This window comes from Pleurodeles waltl, chromosome 3_2 (assembly GCF_031143425.1).
Source record: "Pleurodeles waltl isolate 20211129_DDA chromosome 3_2, aPleWal1.hap1.20221129, whole genome shotgun sequence".
NCBI classification, from domain to species: Eukaryota; Metazoa; Chordata; class Amphibia; order Caudata; family Salamandridae; genus Pleurodeles; species Pleurodeles waltl.
In genome coordinates this window covers 130,577,228-130,595,817 of record NC_090441.1, presented here as the reverse complement: position 1 = coordinate 130,595,817, position 18,590 = coordinate 130,577,228, and the positions used below count along the sequence as shown (strand labels likewise).

Sequence of the window (18,590 nt, the reverse complement as noted above, 5' to 3'; positions counted from 1 at the left end):
GCAATGAATGGGCGGTGTTAGGTTCTCTGTACGAGCTCCTAAAATGTGAACTCCCTGCCTTTAACAGTACCCCTCCAGTCTGATTACTTGAAAGTCAGGCAAGGGCTTAAGACAAGGCTGTTTAAGGAAGCTTATACGTCTCAATTCCTTATTATGGTACATTGGCTTTGCATAGTTTCAATACTGCTCCTGAGCACCAAGAAACTATTGTTAAACATGCGCTTAATAAGTGTATTTTAAAATTATGCAACATAACATGAATAAAACACCCCCATACTTCCCTTGACACAACATCAATTATCCAGACTTTTAGTTTAAGGTGATTTTTCCTGTTTTAAGAAAATGTTTGGGGAGCTCAATGTTTATTGTAGACTGAAGACACTTGAATAATATACATACATTCTGCTTAACCTCAGTGGTATCCATTATTGTGGGCCCTACTTCAAGGCGCAACAGAGAATTTTAAGGCTAACCTAATACCTAGTACAAGAGAACACATGGCATGCACATTCAGATAAGAGGCAGTGGCAGGGAAGGTTCTGAAGTTACCTGTAGTAGGTGAGTAGGCCCCATGTCAAGAGTGCAGCGGGGCAAATAACGGTGGTGAAAGGATAGCCGGGTCTTCATGGAGGAAACTGAGGATAGTGCTGAAACTGGGAGAGGCACTGGTCTTTAAGGAAATGCCCCTGAAATCTGTCCCTTTTACCCATAGCCACAGTTCTCAGAAAGGTGAAAGGATGAGTCTAGCATGCCTTCCACATAGGCTACACTTACCGTGTTTCAAAGCAACTTTTCAGTGTTTCAGGCAGATCCTGTGTACACTGCACTGTCCATTATAATAAATAATTTGTATATTTGTGTATGTATTTTATAGATTTATTAAGCTGCATTACAGCAACTACCTTCCACATAGTTACTGTTGTTTAATAAAATCATTATTTTCAAAGAAACTGTTAAATGAACCTTTTATGGTCAAGCCTACCAGCCAGTGCAAGCTGTCTGATAGTGAAACAGCTATTGTAAGCTCAAGCCCACCCATTGTTTACTGTTGGTTGACTTTATTGTCACTCTTAGTTACTTAGGCCCAGATTTATACTTTTTTAGCGCCGCATTTGCGTCATTTTTTGACGCAAAAGCGGCGCAAATTTACAAAACACAATTATGGCCCATATTTATACTTTTTTAGTGCCGCGTTTGCGTCATTTTTTGATGCAAAAGCGGCGCAACCTTACAAAACACAATTATGGCCCATATTTATACTTTTTTAGTGCCGCATTTGCGTGTTTTTTTAAGCAAAAGCGGCTCAAACGTACAAAATACAATTGTACTTTGTAAGTTTGCGCCGCTTTTGCGTCAAAAAGCGACGCAAACGTGACACTAAAAAAGTATAAATGTGGGCCAATATTTTGTAAGTTTGCGCCGATTTTGCATCAAAATATGACGCAAATGCGGCGCTAAAAAAGTATAAGTATGGGCCTTAGGGGCATATTTATACTCTGTTTGCACCAAATTAGTGTCATTTTTTTTTACTCTAATTCGGTGCAAAACTAACTCCATATTTATACTTTGGTGCTAGACCCCTCTAGCACCAAATTTATGGAGTTAAAGTCATTTTTTGAAAGTGGAGTCCTACTTTGCCTTAATGAGATTCAAGGTAGGCGTTCCCGTGCAAAAAATGACTCTATGGCCTTAACACCATATTTAGGGGCATATTTATACTCTGCGGCGTATTTATACTCTGTTTGCACCGAATTAGTGTCATTTTTTTTAACTCTAATTCGGTGCAAAACTAACTCCATATTTATACTTTGGTGCTAGACCCATCTAGCACCAAGGCCCTTATTTAAACTTTTTTTGCACTGCATCAACGTCATTTTATGACACAAAAGTGGCGCAAACTTACAAAATATTGGCCCTTATTTATACTTTTTGCTGCAAAACTGCACTAACTCAGTTTTGCACCAAAAAGTTGAGCACCGGCTTGCACCATTTCTGTGCACCAGCCGGGCACCATATTTATGGAATGGTGCAAGCCGGTGCAAAGGGTAGGCTAGAGTTTTAAAAAATGACTTTAGTCGGGTGGGGCTGGCAGTATAGAAGAAGAGGGTTTAGCACCAAAAAATGGCTTTAGGCAGGTTAGAGTAAAAATAAATGACTCTAACCAGATTAGCGTCATTTTATGGTGCTAAACCTACCATGCCACATGACTCCTGCCTTAGGAAAGGCAGGAGTCATGCCCACCACCCCAGTGGCCAGCACAGAGGACAGGGGTCCCCTGGGCATGGCCATTGCACCCGGTGCCACATATGGGGGCCCATTTCAGGGCCCCCTATGGCACTTTCAAAAATAAAATGCACTTACCTGTACTTACCTGGGATGGGGTCCCCCATCCTCGCAGTCCCTCTAGTGTGGGTGGGGGTGCCCCTAGGGCCTAGGGAGGGCACCTCTGGGCTTATTCCATGGTGTTCCACCATGGAAATAGGGCCACAGGTCCTCTAAGACCTGCCCTGACCCAGGTCTTAAAAAATGGGGCAAAGCAAGCTTTGCCCCATTTTTTGACCCTTCCTCCCTCCTTTGCACCATTTTTACATGGGAGTATAAATATGGTGTTAAGGCCATAGAGTCATTTTTTTGCACGGAAACGCCTACCTTGCATCTCATTAAGGCAAGGTAGGTTTCCACTTCCAAAAAATGACTTTAACTCCATAAATTTGGTGCTAGACGGGTCTAGCACCAAAGTATAAATATGGAGTTAGTTTTGCACTGAATTAGAGTAAAAAAAAAATGACGCTAATTCATTGCAAACAGAGTATAAATACGCCCCTTAGCGTCAAAAAATGATGCTAATCTGCTCAGAATCATTTATTTTGACTCAAAACTGCCTAATGTAATTTTTTTTTTAAGCTAGCCTACCCTTTGCACCGGCTTGCACCATTCCATAAATATGGTGCCCAGCTGGTGCTAAAAAATGGTGCAAGCCGGTGCAAAACTTTTTGGGGCAAAACTGCCTTAGTGCAGTTTTGCACCAAAAAGTATAAATAAGGCCCTTAGTTCTTTATCAGTGGTGTGCCTTCTTCTTGTGTTTTTCCCTCGCTTGGACCATAAGCCTCTTATAGATCCTTTGCAATCCTTTTGATTGGCGTATAAAAATGTAACCTTGGTTTTTCCAATGAACTGTGTTCCCCCTGCGTTCCTTTCAATCTGACTGTCTTTGGTGGTGGACTCAATTCTGTTATTGACTATATCTGATGTTCTGCTAATTGTCAGCATGTCATTGGTGGTTTTAAGACTCACTCTCTCTGTATGAGTGATCATTTTCCACAGAGCATTAAGATTACATTGAATTCTAGTGGTAGAAATACCCAGGTCGATTATATCATTGATAACTCCGTACTAACAGCCCACATTGTCACTTCTTTGTGCTAGTAATTGGTTAATTCAAAAAACATTCTTAGACAGATTAGTCACCGCTAACTGGGAAGCGTTCAACACCTGTCTGAACATCTCCTCTAGCAACACTGACACCAAGACTCGTAGTGGTATTAGAGCCACGTTAACTAGTACACATTCTCAGACTAAACACCGGTGCTTGGATGAAACTGCTCCAAAACTCACACACATTTAATGGGGCTCTTCATAAATTGCCTCGTTGCACCTTGAAGGTGAAAAGATGCAGGCTAGAGTATAACTTAGCATTGAAACACAGAATTTCTTTTTAAACGACAGGCATGGAAATCACTGATTGAAGCTAGTGTCTCTAAGATATTTTTACCTTTTGGCGAGTAGGATGACCGTACACCAAAACTGGAGGCAGCAGTTAACAAGTCCGAGTGGATTTCCCACTTTACCAAGATTTATTCTAACCCTAGCCAGCCGCTCGAAGGATTTGATCACCCTTCCAATGAATCTACGTCTTTTGGTTCTACCAACCTGTGTTTTTTTCCTGAATGAAATTAAGAAGGCCATAGCTGAGAGTAAGGGTGGTAAAGGCCCTAACCATGACTGCATCCCTACTGACCTGTTAAAGCACAATGACACTTTTGGGGCCCTCTTTTAACTAAGGTATTATGGGTTTGTTGTTGTTCTGGTACCCTTAAAACCTGGTCAGAGGCCACTATTGTACCAATTATCAAGAAAGGTGACAGTTCCGACCCCACTTGTTATCGCCCCATATCCCGTCTCTGTTCTTTGGTCAAAGTGACAGGGAGAATCCTGATGAATCGACTTGAAGAGCGGGCAGATTCCAACAATAGTCTCACGGACTTTCAGTTTGGCTTCTGAAATGGTCTGAAACCTCAATTTACTCCTTGGCAAATATAGTTATGATGAAAGACCACCTGTTCTTAGCATTTGTCAATTTATCAAGTGCATTTGATTGTGTTCCCCATAGTAAATTATGAGCCATTTTAGCAGAATTAGTGGTGGATCCTCCTATCATCGCCCTCCTTAGAGATATTTACTCTGGCGGTAAGACCAGAGTACACTTTGGGCTTGGGGGTGTTGGACTTTTGGCCATACGCATGGTCATCCCTAGTCTTTTTGCCTCCTTCCTCCTGGTTTTTCTGACCTCTCGCTGTTGGCTCTAGGACTCTGAGCACTTTATCACTGCTGACCAGTGCTAAAGTGCAGGTGCTCTCCCATCTAAATTTGGTATGATTGGCTTATACCTAATTGGCATATTTAATTTACCTATAAGTCCCTTGTACAGTGGTATCTCTATACCCAGGGCCTGTAAATTAAATACTACTAGTGGGCCTGCAGCGCTTCTTGCGCCACCCACTGAAGTAGACTTTCAAACCTGTCTCAGGCCAGCTAGCGCAGGGCCTGTGCGCACAGTTTTCTGCCACAGGGACCTGGCATCTAAATTTACTTGACAGGCCCAGAACTCCCCTTTTACTACATGTAAGTCACCCTAAAGTACGCCCTAGCTAGCCCTATGGGCAGGGTGCCATGTATGTAGAAAGGCAGGACATTTGCCATATTGCATGGCCTGTCCTAGTAGTGACAAACAGCCTAACTTGGTGTCTCACTGCTGTGAGTGCTGCCTTCTCATAGGATTGCATTAGAAATGCCCTGCCTTATGTGTAAGGGGTATTGTCTGATTTATGAGGGGTAGCGTAGGCGTGTTTGGTATGGTTGTGATGGTGATAATAAATACTGCTTACTGGTGTGGGTGTATTCTTTATTACTATCACAGAAATGCCACTTCTAGAAAGTGCGCATTTATCTGTGCTTATAATTCTGGTGTTTTGCAGCTTGACTCCAATCCACGTCTGGGCAGAGTGACAGTTGTGGCTTTGTGCATACTTTTCAGACAGCCTGTACACACTGAGGTGCATCTGCATACTGAATAGTCTTCCTGGGCTGAGAGAAGGGGGAGGCGGGGCACACCTGCATTTGTAAAGACTGTGCCCTGGTCTCACACAATAGGGTCGTTAACCCCCCACTGATGTTTGGAGCCTGTGCTGAAAGGAGAGAGGGGGCACTCCCAGAACCAGTTGTAACTGGCTGGAACCTCCTCTCCCTACCATTGTAAAACACTGTAAGAACTGACTATAAGTACAGGGGAATTTTCCCCACAATTTGAACATTCTTGGAACTTGGAACTGGACACAGAACGCTGATGAATGGACTCACCAGGAAACCGCCATGGACTGCTGCTGCTGTGCTGACCTGTGACCTGCCTGGTCACTAGGAGGAACTGCCACCATCTGCACCCCTTGTGCTGGCCTGTAGCTGGGCCCACCAGCCCTGTGCTCCTTCTTGCTTAGTTGTTCCCAGGGGCCGGGTGCTGTGGCCCCTGACCCCTGCAACGATCTTTTACATCCTTGCCCAGGATGTTTTAAGGGAAAAAGGCTTCTTTTAAATGGGTGAAGCTGCTGAGGTGCTAGCGCGCTTTGAAAGCGCTTTTCTTGGACCAAAGAAAATCACCGCCGCAGCCCGGGCTTCAAATGGTGCCCTCGCGCTTCCTGGAGCGCGTTTCTGTGTCAAGAAAATCACCGCCGCAGCAGGGCCCCTTTAAATACCTCAAGCGCATCGGAGCGCGCTGTTGGTAGCCCCAGGAGGAAGAGAGGAGCCGGCGCGCTCCTCTCCGTGCCCCCGGGGCATCTTCACACTAAAATATCGGAGCGACGCGCTCCTAGAGTGCCCCCGGGGCGAGGTTCGCTCTAGGGAGCGCCCCCGGGGCACAAGCAGGCACCTACTTGGGTGCCTGCCTCCCACTGCAACCCTCGTGTGGGCCGCGCCCTGATCGCGGGCCCCAGGAGGGGCCCGGTCAAATTCCCTTGACCGAGCGGCCGGGACGGGAGCCTCATCGGAGGCTCGCCCGCACCGCCGGTCCACAGTTTGGCCCTTGTGTGGGCCAGCACTGATTTTTCTGGGCTCCCCCCCTATTGAGGAGAGCCAGACAAGGCCGGGGGGCCCCACAAAGGTTGCGGGCCCCAGGAGGGGCCCGCATTTGAATTGGAGGGGGTGCGTGGCGCCCCCCTCCTTCCTAAAAGGATTGGGCGACCTGGGCCCCCCACAGGAGGGCCGGTGGAGGCCCGGGGGAGCCCCCAGTGATCGCGGGCCCCAGGAGGGACCCCACAGCAATACCGAGGGGGTGCGTGCCGCCCCCCTCTTCCCCAAGGTTCCAAGGAGGCCCCCTCATTGCGCAGAGGAGCGCTGGGGGCCCCTTTCTTCTTTGTTTTAGGCACTGGAGGTGCCTTTTCATCATTTTTCAGGTACTTTAAAACGGACTAATGTAACGTTGATTTAAAGTTCTTTTTACAGACTTTGTAATTATGTTATATTGCCTGCCTGTCCTATGATGTGTTTATATATGTGTGCACATGTTCCTTTTATGGGCATGACTTGCTAATATGTTTGCTTAACTTGCCATAGGTTTTCTAATGTTCCTACTATGGGCGTTTTATGATATTCTTATGACAAGTGTGCTAATGTGATAACGTGTTTCCTGACTACTGCTTATGCTGCAGAATACTGAGTAACCTGTGTGTTATGTGTGATGACTACTGCTAGTTTGCAGAGTAACTAATGTGTAACGTGTTTTGACAACTGCTAAGGTAGCAGGATAGTACTGTTATGTGATGTTGGTCTAATAATTACGTTGTGTACAATACAGTGTATTTTCATATAATCTGGTGTTGTGTTTCCTTTGTGGTGGGGATATTGCGTCACATGTATGTGTGTGTTGTGCAAACGCTTTACGCATTGCCTCCGGGTTAAGCCTGACTGCTCGTGCCAAGCTACCAAGGGGGTGAGCAGGGGTTATCTTGGACGTGTAACTCCCTTGCCCTGACTAGAGTGGGTAAGTTCTGCCTGGCTGAGGTGCATACCCTAGCCAACCCGAAACCCCATTTCTAACATTGGAAGTCAGCGGTGAGGATAGGACTTGCGCTTGCACAATACCATTGTGACTCATTATTTCACTATAAGGATTTAGTTTAGACCATCACATGTTTGGCTTCTCTTAACTTTCTCTCTTTGGTCATTTTACCTGTTTTCAGTTCTCACGCTTGGGTATTGTGGTTGTCACAGTTGAGTTATTTGTACCTTTTCAAGATGGGGCTTACCTTTGATTTAGAGGACCTGCCGTTTTACACGCAGGGGGAATTAGAGGGGTTCTGTAGAGAGAGAGGGCTGCCTGTAGAAGGGGACCTCAGGAGATCTCTGAATTTCTTTGAAAGGTTTGTGACATTTACCCAGGGAGGGAGTGTGCGTAGGGGGTACCCAGAGGATCCTGAGTGTAGCGAGGGTTCCCAATGGGAGGGCTCCCAGACCTCATCCCTAGAGAGTGGTAGAGAGACTGATCAGGAGGGTGAGAATGACCGGTTGGGGACGCCAGTTGACAGGGAAGGCCCCAGTGATAGGGAGTCCCTTGCTGGGTCCAGTGTAAGAAGCAGGGCTACCTCTCATTCCTTGACGCCTGATGAGCTAAGAGATAGGCGGGAAGAGAGGGACCTGAAGTTGCAGTTAGCGCGCCTAGCTGTTGAGGAGAGAAGGGCTGAGGTAGAGAAGGCCTTAGTACAGGAGAGAATGGCAGAGGCAGAGAGGGCCTTTGCCAGAGAAAGACTCGCTCTAGAGCGCAGTCTGAAGGTTCTGGACTCACCAGCGCTGCAGGTGGAGTCCAGTGGTGGCAGCAATGTACAGTGCTGTAGCAAAGATGTTCCTCACATACCCATAGATCTGGTACCTAGGTTCCAAGAGGGGGGTGACATACGTCAGTGGTTAAAGGAATATGAGAAGGCTCTGGTAGAGCGCAGGATCCCTGAGAAGGATTGGGGAACTGGCCTAGGGAGTTTTATTCCTGAGGAGGGGAGGGATGCCCTACTGACTCTAGAAGAGAGTGACAGGGAGGGGTACTCCGCTGTGAAGAACGCACTGATTGTGAAGTATGGTTTTTCCCCTGAGGAATACAGAAAAAGGTTTAGGGGTGGTAAGAAACTGTCCCACCAGTCTTGGGAGGAGTTTGTGGAGGATTGCTGCATTGCACTAGATGGATGGGTGAAGGGTAGCACAGTAAACAATTTTGAAGGGCTGTTTAATCTGATTCTCAGAGAGCACCTGTTTCGTTGTTGTTTTTCAGAGTTACGCCAACACTTGTCAGTGTGTGAGCTCTCTGACCCCAGGGAGCTCGCAAAGGAGGCAGACTTCTGGTTGCGTACCAGAGGGTCTGGTGTGACATTAGGGGGTGTTCCTAATGAGAGTGGTCTAGGTGTTTCCCAACAAGGTGTGGTGGGAAAGGAATGGAGTGTCCCAGGTAGGTCCCAGTGGACTGGGATGGGTGAGGGACCCCATGTCCCGTCTCTGAGGAGAGGGAATGGGGCTGGGCTGAGGCCCAAGGTGCCCAAGATACCGTCCCAGGCCCCTGAAGGTTCCATGAGTGAACGCCAGGAGGTGAGCCTAACCTGTGCCGTAGGGCCAGCTGTTCAGAAGGATCCCCTTTTGTCATTAGGACTTAGGCGGGTGACTGGTGATAGCGTTCCGCCGGTCCTGGTGTCTGGTAGTCTCGCTCTACAGCGGAGGAGGCGGAAATCCAGGCATAGGGTTGAGAGGGGGCTGCGGGCCCCAGTGGAGAACCTGGAGGGTCAGGGGTCAGCTCTGAGAGCAGAGCCCCCCAGGAATGACCTTGGTGAGACCATTTCTGGGCTGGGGGGAATCCAGACTCTGTCAGATGGGCAGAGGTCAGGAGACCAGCGCCAGCCAGACTCTTGTGTGGCCCTTGGGGAAAGTGTTTCCCTGGTGGGGGGTAGGTGTGCCCCCCAGGAAGTCCTGGTGCGCCAGGCAATGATTCAACCGCAGGGTGGTGACTCTGGGTTGGATGATCAGGTTCAGGGGGTAAACTCTGACCTGATGGGGAGTAGGTGTGCTCCCAAGAAAGTCCTGGTGCGCCAGGCAGTGGTTCAACTGCAGGGTAGTGACTCTGGGTTGGATTGCCAGATTCAGGGGGTAAGCTCTGATCTGGTAGGGGGTAGGTGTGCTCCCAAGTAAGTCCTGGTTCGCTGGGCAATGGTCCAGTCTAAGGGTGTCGTCCCTGGACTTGATAGACAGGTTCAGGGGGTAAACTCTGATCTGGTTGGGGTGGCGGTTAGTGTGCTCACCCCCCCGTGTGAAACTTCTGGTGGCTTCTCCCGAGGTGGCGAGACGCAGGACTCTGGAAGTGGGGTTCAGGGAGGGGGAAGCCCACCCCGGACCCCAGTGCAACCCAAGGGTGTCGTCTCTAGGTTGGGTGGTCAGTCGCCAGGTAGTGATCCTGGGCTGGTGAGAAAGTTGTGCAGGGCTGCTGTACCCAGCACCCTGGCAAGTGTGGATTCTGGTGATACCCCTCCTAGGAGAGGAGGGCGGGATCCTAGAAGGAGGGGTAGAGGGAGGAGAGCCTCGCCTCTAGCCCCTGTAGAACCTATGGGTGCGGACCCTAGGTTGGTGGATCAGTGGCAGGGTAGAGCCCCTGAACTGATCGGAAATGGAGTGGAGACAGGTTGCTTTGCACCTGGGGCTACCGCCCCCCACTCATTATGGTTTCAGAGACCAGAGGCTCCTAGATGGCCTGGGGCCTGGTTCTGGCCATTGGCAGCTAGAGAATCCCCGTGGGTTGGTCTAGGCTGCCTGGGACGCATTGACAGAGAGATCCCAGTGGAGTCAGGAAGGTGTAGAACTGGAACATGCCCCTACTGTTGTGGGCCTGGGTCCTTGTTCTATCGCCCCAATCAGGGAAGTACATCAAGGTATTGATTGTTCTCCCCTGGCTTTTGGCTGGTAGGGGGTTGTGTTGGACTTTTGGCCATACGCATGGTCATCCCTAGTCTTTTTGCCTCCTTCCTCCTGGTTTTTCTGACCTCTCGCTGTTGGCTCTAGGACTCTGAGCACTTTATCACTGCTGACCAGTGCTAAAGTGCAGGTGCTCTCCCATCTAAAGTTGGTATGATTGGCTTATACCTAATTGGCATATTTAATTTACCTATAAGTCCCTTGTACAGTGGTATCTCTATACCCAGGGCCTGTAAATTAAATACTACTAGTGGGCCTGCAGCGCTTCTTGCGCCACCCACTGAAGTAGACTTTCAAACCTGTCTCAGGCCAGCTAGCGCAGGGCCTGTGCGCGCAGTTTTCTGCCACAGGGACCTGGCATCTAAATTTACTTGACAGGCCCAGAACTCCCCTTTTACTACATGTAAGTCACCCTAAAGTACGCCCTAGCTAGCCCTATGGGCAGGGTGCCATGTATGTAGAAAGGCAGGACATTTGCCATATTGCATGGCCTGTCCTAGTAGTGACAAACAGCCTAACTTGGTGTCTCACTGCTGTGAGTGCTGCCTTCTCATAGGATTGCATTAGAAATGCCCTGCCTTATGTGTAAGGGGTATTGTCTGATTTATGAGGGGTAGCGTAGGCGTGTTTGGTATGGTTGTGATGGTGATAATAAATACTGCTTACTGGTGTGGGTGTATTTTTTATTACTATCACAGAAATGCCACTTCTAGAAAGTGCGCATTTATCTGTGCTTATAATTCTGGTGTTTTGCAGCTTGACTCCAATCCACGTCTGGGCAGAGTGACAGTTGTGGCTTTGTGCATACTTTTCAGACAGCCTGTACACACTGAGGTGCATCTGCATACTGAATAGTCTTCCTGGGCTGAGAGAAGGGGGAGGCGGGGCACACCTGCATTTGTAAAGACTGTGCCCTGGTCTCACACAATAGGGTCGTTAACCCCCCACTGATGTTTGGAGCCTGTGCTGAAAGGAGAGAGGGGGCACTCCCAGAACCAGTTGTAACTGGCTGGAACCTCCTCTCCCTACCATTGTAAAACACTGTAAGAACTGACTATAAGTACAGGGGAATTTTCCCCACAATTTGAACATTCTTGGAACTTGGAACTGGACACAGAACGCTGATGAATGGACTCACCAGGAAACCGCCATGGACTGCTGCTGCTGTGCTGACCTGTGACCTGCCTGGTCACTAGGAGGAACTGCCACCATCTGCACCCCTTGTGCTGGCCTGTAGCTGGGCCCACCAGCCCTGTGCTCCTTCTTGCTTAGTTGTTCCCAGGGGCAGGGTGCTGTGGCCCCTGACCCCTGCAACGATCTTTTACATCCTTGCCCAGGATGTTTTAAGGGAAAAAGGCTTCTTTTAAATGGGTGAAGCTGCTGAGGTGCTAGCGCGCTTTGAAAGCGCTTTTCTTGGACCAAAGAAAATCACCGCCGCAGCCCGGGCTTCAAATGGTGCCCTCGCGCTTCCTGGAGCGCGTTTCTGTGTCAAGAAAATCACCGCCGCAGCAGGGCCCCTTTAAATACCTCAAGCGCGTCGGAGCGCGCTGTTGGTAGCCCCAGGAGGAAGAGAGGAGCCGGCGCGCTCCTCTCCGTGCCCCCGGGGCATCTTCACACTAAAATATCGGAGCGACGCGCTCCTAGAGTGCCCCCGGGGCGAGGTTCGCTCTAGGGAGCGCCCCCGGGGCACAAGCAGGCACCTACTTGGGTGCCTGCCTCCCACTGCAACCCTCGTGTGGGCCGCGCCCTGATCGCGGGCCCCAGGAGGGGCCCGGTCAAATTCCCTTGACCGAGCGGCCGGGACGGGAGCCTCATCGGAGGCTCGCCCGCACCGCCGGTCCACAGCTTGGCCCTTGTGTGGGCCAGCACTGATTTTTCTGGGCTCCCCCCCTATTGAGGAGAGCCAGACAAGGCCGGGGGGCCCCACAAAGGTTGCGGGCCCCAGGAGGGGCCCGCATTTGAATTGGAGGGGGTGCGTGGCGCCCCCCTCCTTCCTAAAAGGATTGGGCGACCTGGGCCCCCCACAGGAGGGCCGGTGGAGGCCCGGGGGAGCCCCCAGTGATCGCGGGCCCCAGGAGGGACCCCACAGCAATACCGAGGGGGTGCGTGCCGCCCCCCTCTTCCCCAAGGTTCCAAGGAGGCCCCCTCATTGCGCAGAGGAGCGCTGGGGGCCCCTTTCTTCTTTGTTTTAGGCACTGGAGGTGCCTTTTCATCATTTTTCAGGTACTTTAAAACGGACTAATGTAACGTTGATTTAAAGTTCTTTTTACAGACTTTGTAATTATGTTATATTGCCTGCCTGTCCTATGATGTGTTTACATATGTGTGCACATGTTCCTTTTATGGGCATGACTTGCTAATATGTTTGCTTAACTTGCCATAGGTTTTCTAATGTTCCTACTATGGGCGTTTTATGATATTCTTATGACAAGTGTGCTAATGTGATAACGTGTTTCCTGACTACTGCTTATGCTGCAGAATACTGAGTAACCTGTGTGTTATGTGTGATGACTACTGCTAGTTTGCAGAGTAACTAATGTGTAACGTGTTCTGACAACTGCTAAGGTAGCAGGATAGTACTGTTATGTGATGTTGGTCTAATAATTACGTTGTGTACAATACAGTGTATTTTCATATAATCTGGTGTTGTGTTTCCTTTGTGGTGGGGATATTGCGTCACATGTATGTGTGTGTTGTGCAAACGCTTTACGCATTGCCTCCGGGTTAAGCCTGACTGCTCGTGCCAAGCTACCAAGGGGGTGAGCAGGGGTTATCTTGGACGTGTAACTCCCTTGCCCTGACTAGAGTGGGTAAGTTCTGCCTGGCTGAGGTGCATACCCTAGCCAACCCGAAACCCCATTTCTAACAGGGGGTAAATACACCAGCGAGAGGGGTCAGACAGGGCTTCGTACTTGCGCTCTTTTTATTTACCATGTACTTCAATAAGTTAGACTCTGTACTTAGTAGTACCTGTAGTGATGCCCCCCAGATCGTCGACAGACCCATAAAATGCTTGCTCTGTGCCGACGATGCTGTATTAATGTCTTGCACACTGCTGGGGTTGCAGCAGCTACTTACCGCTTTCTCAGCTACATATCTGATCTTGGTCTGATGGTCAATATAGGCAAAACCTTCGTAATGAAGTGTGCAAGGCAAATTCGGAAGTGCTGCGACTTCAGAGTAAATAATGTTAAAATAAGTGTCACCCCAACTTTTTGTTACCTGGGCATTTTATTTGATGATTGCGGCTCATGGTCCTCAGCAGTTGATACTAGAAAACAAAATTTTAGCAAATCGATTTCTGCACAGCTTAACTTTGCTACCAAGCCAGGTAACAAACTACTCAGTGAAATGTTACTTATTTATAATACTAAGGCCCTCATTACGACCCTGGCGGTTTGTAACCGCCAGGGCCGCTGGACGCGGAGGCACCGCCGACAGGCCGGCGGTGCCCCGCAGGGCATTCTGACCGCTGCGGTTTGGCCGCGGTCAGAAAGGGGAAACTGGCGGTCTCCCGCCAGTTTCCCGCTGCCCCTTTGAATCCTCCAAGGCGGCGCAGCTCGCTGCGCCGCCGAGGGGATTCTGACACCCCCTACCGCCATCCTGTTCCTGGCGGTTCGCCCGCCAGGAACAGGATAGCGGTAGGGGGTGTCGCGGGGCCCCTGGGGGCCCCTGCAGTGCCCATGCCAATGGCATGGGCACTGCAGGGGCCCCCGTAAGAGGGCCCCACTTTGTATTTCACTGTCTGCATTGCAGACAGTGAAATACGCGACGGGTGCCACTGCACCCGTCGCACCTTCCCACTCCGCCGGCTCGATTCCGAGCCGGCGTCCTCGTGGGAAGGTTGTTTCCCGCTGGGCTGGCGGGCGGCCGCCCGCCCGCCCAGCAGGAAACTCAGAATGCCGGCCGCGGTCTTCAGACCGCGGTGCGGTATTCCTGCGGCGCAACTTTGGCGGGCGGCCTCCGCCGCCCGTCAAAGTTGTAATGAGGGCCTAAATGCCTATCTGTGACCCAATACGGGGCGGGTGTCTGGGGCCTAACAGGGGTGGCTCCTCCCCCCGCCAACAGCAGCTGCCAAACTTTTACAATAAAATGATAACAAACTATGGGTGGAGCCATGGGCTGTGACAAGCATGGAGGGGAAGTGCACTCCCCCTCAGTGCTCATGTATGTTTGGCCCCCGTCTCGGGCCGGCCAAACACACATGAACACTGGGCTCTCTCCAACCCAGTACTGTGTTGCCGGGATGGAGACAGCAGGCAGAAACTCCCACTCTGCCTTGGAGTGCCTGACTTGGCGCTCCAGCCAATCTGAACGCTGTTGTCATGCTGCCAGCATCATGACAGCAGCATTCGGATTGGCTGCAGGGCAGGCTGGGAGCCTGTGCCTGCAGCTGCAGTGACGGCAGAGGGGTGGTGCGGTGGTGCGGTGGTGACGGCGGCAGCGGCGGCAAATCAGTTTAAAAAAAAAAAATTATTAATTCCTTTTCCCCTGCCACACGCCACCCACCCCATAAACACTGCAAGCCGCTCCTGGGGCCTAAATAACATCACCCAGCACCAGTCACTGGAGAGTGCCTTCTTGAGGGATCTTTTGACTGTACCAGTTAGTTGTTCAACTTTTCTGTGTCACTGAATTTGGCGCCCCGTTTTCATCTGATTTGATTAACATTCAGCCAATTTTACTTTGACACAAAGTATGGACAACTGATTTTACTAATTTAAACCAGTTGATCCTTAATGACTGTCTAAATCTGAGCAGCTCTCGAGCGTTTTCCTGGATTAAATCTGTTACACAAATCTGTGTGTGAAGATGGGTCATATTGAATACTTCAACTCACCTGACATTTTACATAGTATCAGCAGAAACGATCTGAAACATCAATGTCTATCTTTTCTAGAAGATCTAAGATTCTCCACGGAAATGGTTAAAACTAGTGTCATTAATAATCGGTTGACACTGGTCAGGGATGGCATTCAGCCATACTTACCTGCTATACACAACCAACAGCATATATTTGTTTTAACACGTTTTAAATTAGGCATTTTGTTATCACTTAATCACTTTTCCTGTCTGTCATGACAAGTCAGTGGTTCTGACCTATTGCCCTTGTGATGGTATTTCCAGGTGATGCACTTTGCACTTTTATGTTTTTTCTGCTCTCTTTACACTGCGCATCCCTTCATTATCTTACGTGACCTTAACTTTAAACAGTGCTGCCCAGCACTATTGTTTTTGGGACAACTGAAATTGATTAGCTGTAGTATTTCAAGTTTCAAGCAAAAATATGTTTACATAGTAATTATGTTAATCAATTTAAATGCTTTTACGTTTAATGTTTTATGATCATGAAAAGTGTATTCATTCAAGTGTTTTCGCTTTTATGGTGGTTTTTATTATAATCGAATAAAGCTGACTTTGACCTTGACCTGATTGGCTTACTCGTATCCTTCCACTGCTCATATTTAAGGAGCTACTTTTTTCTTTTCATTCATCACTGTGTGAGAGAGCATGTGTTTGCAAACTCTCTCCCTCATGTGCTGCTTTTTTCCTCAAATAGCCCCCGCACCGTGTTGATCTCCATACCTACCAGCTTGTTTGTAAAAGCACAGCAACAGTGATATATTTTCTGGGGTATGGTTGAAAAGCAGACTTTAAGTTATGTTCTACATTCCACATGTCACACTAAAGCATAAGCTTTAACATACAAAGGCTTTCTTGACTCTGGGAAAAGGGCCATTTGCTGGACTCACCCCATCACCTGGTGTCCTCGAGGCCAATAAATCTGCTCCCTGGGCTAGGTGCAGAGCATCAGATGGCTGATTCCTGTGGAAATGAAATTAGGCCTCCAAGCATTTTCCTTTACATTCTGACACGTCCTTATTCTTTTTAAATTCTTTCAGTTTGCTGAGTGAAAAGTAATTGAGATATAAAATATGTGTTTGCTTTTCCTCCAGTAATTTGAATTGTCGTATTTCTTTTACTTCTATGCAAATATTGTCAAAGCCAGCAGCTTGGCTCTGGCATCCTAAACATGAGATCTATTGGGTTTGCGAATACTGTTTTTATTTTTTGGCTACTCATTGTTTGGTGCTTAACTTGGATTACTTTAAATTAACCATTCTTTCAGTAGACTACTTTATAGTTCGGTCTCTAGTATCACACAGATTGCTGGAGGTAATTTTGGAAAGTGAGTTGCTATCAAAATGTAAGTCTCCCTAAAATTTTTTGAGCTTAGTGCAAGTTCACTTACATTTGTATCACATCTCTGATGTTCTGAATGAATACTGCAAGAAGACAACAAAAGAAGAGAACCATTGATAGGAATTTATTGCCTTCCCCCACAACTGTATGCAGGAATGTTATGTAAAGAAGTTTTAAGTTGAGCTGCAGGTGGCATAAATAAAAATGAGCCATCAATCAGTATCTTTAGAGAGTAGCTCATTTATTGAAATATTGAGAGTAGGGCAGCCAATCAGATTTCTCAGAATGCAGTCCATGGCTACGGATAAAGGCCCTATTCTGACTTTTCAAATGGATAGGAGAAGGGGGTGGTGACAGAGCTCATGAATGTATATGCTAACTCCATCACTGAACTTGAAGCCAGTCATAATTCCTATTGTTGACAACAAGAATTGCCTGTCTCTGTGGTCATTAAGGGTACATTGACTCACAGAGTGCATGACAGGCTGCCTTTTCAGTGAGCATTTTTGCACCTAGACGGACATTTTCAGAAAATCTGTTGCCTGTGAGGAAACCTTGCAGGTATTAGTTTGATGTTTTCAGAAACAATGTCCCCAAGTAGAGGAGGGTTGATAACTCCCCAAGACGTGCCTCTTGGCAAATGGTCTCCACCAAGAATGACTTTGATCAAATGGACTCTGACTTTCCATTTTAGTGAGATTGGAAAATATTAGACCAACTATAAACAGAGCCATGGGACCAATTCACAAAATGGTATTTAAAAACCACGTAGGTAGGCATCAAAGGTTTATGCTCATGGTTTCGAATGATTTCTGACTTTTAAGAGGTCCACAAGGGAAAGTTTTGCAGAAATGTGCACAGGCACATTTTTTACTCCACTGAGAGAATATAATTTCAGGTACAGAAATGCAAACCTGCCTCACCCATATAACGTATAGAGTAAATCTCTGAATGCAAATCAGGTGAAAAAAAGGTTTGCAACTGGTTTGTGTATGCACACACAGTTAATATTCTGTTAATCCCCTCCCCCCCATTGCCATCCATGTCCCTGTCGCCATCCATACCCTTAGTTAACTGCAGCTCAACATTCCTGTTTTTCGCTCACAATTCTACCTCTGTTTTCTTGCAGGTTACAAGCCGAGCATGCGCATACTTTGCTATTGCACTGTTGGATACAGATCGTCTTTAATGGCCCAGACTCTGAATAGGATGCAGCAAGAGGATGATGGCCAAATCCAGGGGACACCATTGAAAGTGTTCAATTTGGAGGGTGGATTCGTGAAATGGGCCAATGAGGGGCGAGCCATGCTGGATCACCATGGAAATATCACTCGGCTTGTACATCCCTGTAACTCCACCTGGGGCAGTCTCCTGGAACCAGAGCTAAGGGCTCAGGTCTAGCTCATACTTTCTGGAGAGAACCCCTCTTCATCTGCTATTACTCTGTGTGATTTTAGGCAGGTCGGTTACTTGATTGAACCTATGTTTTCTGAACTTAACATTCTAAAAAATACAATGCATTGATTCACTCTGTAAATAATAAATATTGTTTTATTTTATGACGCACAACATGTACTGCTATTATGTCAAAGTGCTTAAAGACCATAAATCATAGTCTCCAAAGCATTTACCGAATTGAAAGTGCGTTCGTGACTGTCCTTGCTTTGCTGGTACTGCATACCTGCAAACCCACTAACCAAGACGCCTTAAAAACACTGTGGCCCAGATTTACAAGGAGTTTGCGTCAGGTTTGGGTTACTTTTTCACACATCCCTACACAACGCCTTCTACTGGTATTTAAAAACCAATGCACATAACGATTTGCATGGGTTTGTAACTCAAAGGCCCGTATTTATACTCCGTTTGCGCCGAATTAGCGTCGTTTTTTTTTACGCAAATTCGGCGCAAAACTAACGCCATATTTATACTTTGGCGTTAGACGCGTCTAGCGCCAAAGTATGGGCAAATAGCGTCATTTTTTTGCGTGAACGCCTTCCTTGCGTTAATGAGATGCAAGGAAGGCGTTCCCGTCTAAAAAAATGACGGCGACGCAAATGCGTCGTATTTATACTCCCGGGCAAAAATCACGCCCGGGAGTGGTCGGGTCAAAAAACCCC

The 18,590-nt window shown here is 48.0% G+C and overlaps 1 long non-coding RNA gene across 1 annotated transcript in view; it reads left to right on the top strand.

Annotated features, from left to right (window-relative positions):
* LOC138286766 (uncharacterized) overlaps positions 1-18,032 on the top strand; it is a 162,995-nt gene extending 144,963 nt beyond the window's left edge. The window contains exon 3 of the long non-coding RNA XR_011202055.1: positions 17,603-18,032. This is a non-coding gene — a long non-coding RNA (uncharacterized lncRNA). The remainder of the gene's footprint in view (positions 1-17,602) is intronic.
* The last annotated feature ends 558 nt before the right edge of the window (positions 18,033-18,590 follow it).